Source organism: Pteropus alecto, unplaced genomic scaffold (genome assembly GCF_000325575.1).
Source record: "Pteropus alecto unplaced genomic scaffold, ASM32557v1 scaffold23, whole genome shotgun sequence".
NCBI classification, from domain to species: domain Eukaryota; kingdom Metazoa; phylum Chordata; class Mammalia; order Chiroptera; family Pteropodidae; genus Pteropus; species Pteropus alecto.
Window position 1 is genome coordinate 7,165,480 of NW_006435837.1, and position 7,993 is coordinate 7,173,472.

The 7,993-nt window shown below is 39.5% G+C and overlaps 1 pseudogene; it reads left to right on the plus strand.

The window, feature by feature from the left end:
- The first annotated feature begins 6,929 nt into the window (after nucleotides 1-6,929).
- Nucleotides 6,930-7,048, plus strand: LOC112479519 (annotated as a pseudogene).
- Nucleotides 7,049-7,993: the final 945 nt, after the last annotated feature.

A 7,993-nucleotide genomic window follows, 5' to 3' on the forward strand; every position in this document is an offset into this window, starting at 1 on the left:
AAACAAATCACCTAGCAACAGCTAAAGCAATGGCTCAAAAACCCCTGACTGGTTATTTTGCCTGGGTAATTTTCTTTTAATGACTACTTAGCAGGTAAAGGAAGAACAGAGAGACTGGTACTCCTAGAAGAGTATTCTCAAGGATTCCCTTAATAGCTGACTATTATAAACAAAGCTGTAGGCAGCTTTAGCCAACATGAAATTATAATGTTATTAGATAAAAATAGTTTCCATAGTTACCTTTCTCCTCCTGGGAAAAATTCAACTGCCTATAACTACCCCTTACAGGGGTTTTGTAACAAAGCACATAGGCAGACTTTTATGTGCTAACTTCAGAATGCTAAGGAATTAGAGTTGTTTAAATACATTGTCAGTGATGTTGCTATCCCTATACCCATCATTTTCTTAAAAGAACAAAAATACCTCTCTGAAGGTCTGTGAGAAGTCCTGATGAATGCGAGGAAACCATTGGTTAAGCCCTCCAATATAGAAATAGATGCTGATAAGTACCAACAGAGAGGGGACAGCTGGTCCCATCACCTCTATTGTAGTGGGCACTGAATCAGCCAGAAGGATGTTTCCTAGGGATGGAGTATTCTCAAGCTACCAAAGAGGTTGGCCAATAATACCATTACAAAAAATTCCCCAGACCAATTGTAAGATGGCCATTTTCCTCTAAAATGTATGTTTCTTAGGGAAGCAGGAAGAAGCATATTCAAAATGGCCAAGAGGTTTGGAAATTTTGGAGCAGAGTCCCTAGAGTAGTAGTTGGGAGTCACTTCTGTGTCAAGACAAACTAAGTACACTTTACTAGTCTTCCTCCATATATGTGAAACAAGAAAGGCTCTATAGTAATCTAAGATACTGTCTTTCTAGGAGTCAGTGTTGTTTTAGCTCAGCACTACATGAAATTCTGATTCATGACAAGATAGGAAGCTTATACCAGATGTAAATCAATGTACTGCTTGCTTTATTGAAAGAGTTTTGATCCTCCCCACTGCCAAAAAAAATTAGGTGATTTAAACGATGTTCTTACTGACGTAGTTGATTTACATTCTGGCACAAGCTCCTTATCTCATCATAGATCAATAGCAGTTTGCTAATAGGCAAACAACACAGACTTTGGAGTAACATGATCTGGGTTCAGATGTTCACTATGTCACTTACCATGTGAACTTGCATACATTTTGTAACCACCTTAGACCTTAGTTTTCTCATGTGTAAAATAGGAATGATAATGGTACCTACCACATGGGGGCCTGTGAGGAATATGAATACATACGTGCAAAGTGCTTGTTATTGGTACAGAGTAGTTTTGTTTGTACATACAGTCCAGAATCTATGAAATATGATGGGCTCCAGTGTACTTTAGCAGCTCAATCCTAGCTTTTTACTATGCAGCACAGGCGCTGCAAGCAATGGATGAGAAGATCATTTCTAAAATTGCTAAGCATTCATATTACCTTACTGCAGATTAAATTCCGTGTTCTGTATAGGGCATTCAGCATTGCTTTACCATCCCGTTTGAGAAAATGTCATCAAATTAGCATATGCCTTCTTCTTTTCTCTATGCATTAAGACTATTTATTTATTTATATGTCTTTCTTCCCCCGACGGACTATGAATTCCTCAAGGTCAAAGTCTTGGATTAGTTTTCTTAGTATTTCTTGCCTGCCTGGAACATGGTAAATGGTCAACATATTTCTATTGATCATGTGGAATGGCAGATTCCTGACACTATAAATATAAGAGAGTACAAGCCTTCATCTACTATAATTGGGCTGACCTTTCCAAATGAATACGTTATTTCTCTGCGTTGTTTGGCCTTCCATAAATTACAATTGTTTGTATTTGACAATTAATTAGGATATGCTAATGTTAAAATGTAAACACCATTAGGTATAAGTCAAAGAAAAGATAGATGGATAGTCAGGAGTGGTACGATGTTTTAATTTTCACAAGGTCGCTCAAGATTTAGAATCTCCTACTACTTCTTTTTCTCTGACAAGCAAAGTTTTGATCATGTATTTTTGCATTATTTGAAGACAGCATGAAATTTGGTAAAGAGTTAAGATTCTGGACTAAAATTTATTTCTTAGTGAAAGGTAATGTATCTCACTCAATTTATGCACCTTCCTGCTTTCTCTTAACCTTTCTGCCTCTTGTCTTTGGCTAAATGTTTAACAGAGATGCCTGAGGTCATCATATTTTGGTCTCATCTCCCAATACCTGCTCAGACTCACTAGCAGAGAAGCAAGGACGTGTTGAGACACTTCAGAGCCCAACTAGATGGGACTAACAGAAGCTCTGACTCTTCCTACCCCTTCAGAACTCAGCTGAAGGGCCGTACCTTGGGTATAGTGCCTGGGGAAGTTAATGTTCGGTGGGACAGGTATTATGGGGAAACTAATACATTCAATCTCTTTTGGTTCAAATACAGTTCCTCATTGTCAACAAAATTTTAACAATGTAAAAAAAAAATCATGTTATCTGTCCTTTATACTCAAAGGAATATTTCTATGTATCTTTGGGTCAAAGTTTTCAACTTGAACTTTTTTGCAATGAAGAGAAGAGTATTGGAATTGGTTAATATAACTGTAATGCAGAAACAGTAATCATGAGCTACACGTTTCAGCTTAAGTTCTCTGGAAAATAGGTCTATGAGCCATTTACTATAGACTGTATAGAATCTATATGGGATACAGTTCCGGGGCAGCAAGAGCGAAGGGGAAAAGTAAGTGAAGCAAGAAATGAGAAAAGGCAAAGAGTGTAGTGTCATCAGGGGTGTGCTGCAGTTGGCAAAGAACCAGTTGTGTACATCTCTTTCCAACGTTATGTACAGTGACATCTCCACTGCTCTGCCGAGATACAGGGCCTCATCGCCTCACACGCATCCAGTGCAGCAGCTTTTTGCCTTGTCTCTCTGCCTCCTGCCTCTCCTCACTCCAGCCTAGCCTTCGCACCATTGCCCAAGCATGACTCTTGCAGCTGAATTCTAATCACATCCTCTTCATGCTCAGAAGCCCTCAGCAGCTCCTCACTGCCTGCAAATTAATATCTAGGCTCCGCACCTCACTACTGAAGACAGCTGGATCCAAATCCTTCAAGGTCCCAGATACCAGCTCCATCTGACTCCCTTCTTAGGTCTGAACATGTGAACTTTTCTTTCCATAAATCGTTGCTTCCCCTGTTCAGTCTCACTAGAATGTCTTCTTGTCCTTTCTTCCTTGCTTTTTTGACTACTGAAATCCAATCTTCCCTTTAAAGTCAGTCCCAGAGCTGCTGGCCATATCCATGCAGCTCTGCATTTCTCTCTGGCTTACATTATTTTATCCATTTTTTTTTCTGTGTTTGCAAAGCAAAGCACTTTGTTTTCATACTGTGACCTGTTTGGGTTTCGAATGTAATGATTTGCAGTTTTAGTGGTGTGCAGACATTTGCATCTCCCCTGCAATCTGTAAATTCCTTGAAAGCAGGGATGTATTTCATGATCCATGAGTCATCTTGGATTGGCACAGTCTCTCTGACATGTGCTAAGTAATTGGATTAAATTCTAACAAATACCTTCTAACTGGCCTGACTTGATGTAGATGTTTCCTGTGTTATGCATTAAGAATCAAAACAGTAACAAAACCCACCTCACTAAAGGCATCCCAAGATTTATGAAAGTTTCCCAGCCCCATAGGAAGAGCAAAGCAAATGTTAATTCCTTCTAAATTTCTTTTAAGTACAAAATGGAAGGTATCCAACTGTCCATGACCAATTCCTTTTATAAAAGAGGATACTTTCTACTTTAATAAAAAAGAAAAACTTTAGTGTTAAATAAATTGCTCACTTATCCAGAACCATCACATATCCAAAACTTTGTGCGGTCTGAAGTCATTTATTTTGGGGGGGGCCCTAGTGAGTAGTTTTTGTAACCTTGAGGGAGAAAATTCTGATTTCAATCTATCTCATCAAAATCCTTTAGCATTAAACTGTAAAAATTCCTCATTGAAGTCAGTCCCAGAGCACTGCCCACTTTCAGCTTGGAGCTTAGATCATCTTTCAGAAAAGGAAGCCAGAGGTTGTATTGACATAAAGAAAATGTCCTTTGTGAAATTCCTGCATTAGCTGGGCTCTTCTAGGAAGTAAGTGACTTATGCTCACATTTCAGAGGAAAGTGTCTGTCTTTGCAGGGAAATGCCCATTTATGTCATGTCACAAAGTCCCTTAACAATAAGTGACTGGGGATGCTTTCACATGATGATTATTATTATTTTTTTAGACTCTGCAGAAGAAGGACACAATCAATAATGTCATAGGATCTAATAAAGAAGACAAAGGTGGTAAATGAAGCCAGCCTCATGTATCAAATAGTAAGAGTCAGTTTATAAGATGTAATTTGATATACTGATGAAGTTTTACACTTAGAGATTCATCACTTTGGGCAAAATAAGGTATTATATTTTCCCACTTTGATATTCTAATATTGAATATACAGCAATTTTGGTGGGATGTTTTCCTCACTGATTTCAAGAATAATCATGTGAAAATTTTTGGAAAATCAAGAAAAGTATAAATAGAAAATGACTTGTAATTCCATCTCTCAAAAAATTCTATTGACATTTTGGAGCATATCATTTCAGTCTTTGTATCCTCTATGCAAATATCTACTTTAAAAAACAACAATAATATTATACCTGCCAGTTTATTACCTGTTTTTATCCCCCCACTTAAAGTAGGGGTCCTCAGTCTTGCCTGCACATGAGAATCCCCAGGGAGTTTTAAAAACATGGAGGGTAGGGGTGGGTTGTGGATGCATCGTGAAGAGTCTTGGTTGGACCAGGCATTCTCAACCTTGGGTGAGCATTAAAATCCTTTGGGGAGCTTTTACAAATCCCCAAGCCCAGGCCACAACCAGACCAACTGTATCAGAATCTCTGCAGTTGGCGCTCCAGCATTTTTAATGTTCCCAGGTGATTCCAATAGGTGGCCGAAAGTTGAGAACCTGGCTCCCGATGTGGGCTACACATCGGGCTGTCTTAAAAGTTTCTCAGGTGATTTTAATTTATAATTCCCAGGATTGAAAAACCAGGACTTAAAATTCACTCAGTGCCATCTGAAGCTGTGACCGTACCTAGGTGGGCGTTGTACCTCGGTTCTTTCCACTTAGGTTGGTCCATCATTAGGTCCATTGCCCTAAGGTATCAGATAATTTTAAGGAGTGGGTGTAGTGAATGCACAAGAAAGGCACTAAATTGTTGTTACTGGTTCTTGGTTTAAGAGCAGTGGTTCTCCATCCTGGATGCATATTACACTGCCTGGGCCTATAATAATCCTGCTGCCCAGGCTGCACTCCAGACCACTTAAATCAGAAACGCAGGAGGGGAACTTAGGTGTAAGTGATTTCTTCACTCCCAAATGAGTCTAATCATATTTACAGCCACAATAGAGAATCACCAATTTAGAGCAGGGCTTCTCAGAGGTGGTCCCTGAACTAGCAGCATCAGCACCACCCGGAATGTGTAACAAATGCCAATTCTCAGATCCCACCCCAGACCTGCTGGCTCAGAAACTCTGGGGTTGGGCTTGGCGATCTGTGTTTTAACAAGTCCTCTAATGGATGCCAATGCTCAAGTTTGAGAATTGCTGTTTTAGAGATTTCTAATCACACATTATTTATTTTTTTGTTTGTTTTCTATTCTCTCTGGTTCTCAGGTGCAAAGGTTTGGGATTGTCACATTCCTCAGTTTGTGTCTTATGGTCCTCTGTGGTGTGTTTTCTTATTATCTTACTTATTTTATCACTTTTAACCCCATTCGATTTTGTCAACAAGCTTGTGATAGAGGATCATTAGCAATCTGTTTTTATGGATGCAAAGAACTGAGGCTCAGGAAGGATCATTTTTAAAGTGAGGTCTCCTTGCTCCTGAGCCTTGGGTCTATCATTCCATGGTCTGCCTTCAAAAATGACCAATAAAAATGCAAATGCCCTGAGTAAGAGTAAGCCCTTCAACTGTTAATGACCAACATTTCTGGGACTCAGCTGTCATCACCTGTGATGAAGCTTGGAGGCTGGGAGACATCAGAGGCAGGACTATGCAGTTTTGTTGAAGGGCAGCCACCAGTGGAGGGACCCTGCGATGTGCAAGGAGAGGCGCTATAGAACAGGGATGACGGGGGCACCAAAGGAATGTGAGGTGGAGATGGTTTGGGCTCAGACCCAACTCCACCTTGGTTGGAGGCAGCTTCTGTTCCTGGCAGGCTCAGGTCCTTGGTCTCCCATTGCAGGCAAAATAGTATTCTATGTTCTCCCAAGGAGGTCTTTTGGAAACAGGCCTGCAGAGGTTTCTGGCATGTTCTGAGAGAACGGTCACCGCTAGGCAGTGGTGTTAGGAACCCAGTGTAAGCGCTGCTTTACCCGCAATGATACATAGAAATGTACACGGAAATGTTTGAGCAATGCTGTTGGGTGAGGTGGGTGATTCCCCTTGTTAAAGGAGTCTTGGGAATGTGCTATTAAATTTCTAGCTCTGCCTTTGCATTACACTTATTGGAATTATAGTATTTTTGAAATGTTTACTTGTCAGCACTACATCCATGGCATGGTATTTTGGTAAAGAACAGTACTTCTCAAGTTGGGGTTTTTAGATGTCTGGGATTTTAATATTGGCCTCTTGGAGGAGTTACGCTCTTGCTAATAACTTATTAAACCTTGGCTTTATTTTTGGTGATAACCTTAAAATTTATTTAGACACAATATGGTTTATTAGGATGATCAACTTTAAGAAATGTGTTGAGCTCCTAGTTCTTTTAGTTCAGAGTTATTTTATTTTGGTTGTTGTCAAAATCCAGTGAGACATGTTTATTGTTACCCCCATTTTGAAATGAATAAGGTTTACATAGAGAGGTGAACTAACCTGCTTTGAGTTCATAAAAGGAGGAGGTGTCTATGGCCATGCCACCCTGAACATGCCTGATCTCGTCTGATCTCAGAAGCTAAGCAGGGTCAGGCCTGGTTAGTACTTAGATGGGAGACCAGCTTGAAATACCAGCTGCTGTAGGCATAAAAAAAATGAGGCATCATTAGTAATGTAATCTCAACAGTTTTAGTGGCAACTTCAGTTGTCCCAGACTTATAAGTCAAAACAGAGACTTAATAAGGTAAATCAATTATACTTGAATAAAGGTTGATGACATCCCATTGTGCAGTGATGTGCAGTGGAAAATTTAGTGAATCCTAAGAGAAAAAATTTATCCCTAAATTGAGAATTAAGCAAACTGAGTTTTCAATATCTTTGCTGGAGAAATCTGCTAATAGCTGCTTATACAAAAGCAAGGCCTTTGTCTACATTGGTTGACTTTTGCTTGGTATCATTTGGTTCCATTGTGTTAATTGCCTCTTTGTTTGGGTATACAACCTTGTTGGTACGTTATATAATAGCCAAAGATAGTTGGTTTAGAGTTTACGTCTCATACATATTACTTAATATTATCAATTATAGAAAGATTATCCTGAAGACTCTATACCGTCAATATTACCCCATGTCATTTGGTAATGAAATGGCCAGGCTTTGGCTATGGTAAAATGAGCCCTCTGTGAAAGAAACCAGCATCATCACTCAGTAATAGAGCTGTGTGCTTTACATGCAAGTCATTGCCTTGAGAATGCAATTTGAGGGATACCAGAAAAAATTTTACTATCTGGCTCCAAAGACATTTCATCTCTGACTCCTGAAACAGTTAAGATATTGTGATGACAAGTGATTTAAAAACAAAACAAAACAAAAACCTAAAACTGGCTTAGAATCAAAAAGGTCTGAACTGACTCATGTACGTGAAAAGTACAAGTATCAAGTTGGCTTCAGGGTCAGCCAACTGGTAAACCCAGGAGCTTCACTCTTAGTTGTTCCTTTTGTATCTCTTTGATCTGTTATCCATCTTGACTCATGCTCAGGCTCCAAGATAGGGGCCAAGATGTAGGCTTCATACCTACATCCTCCTGCCTCCTG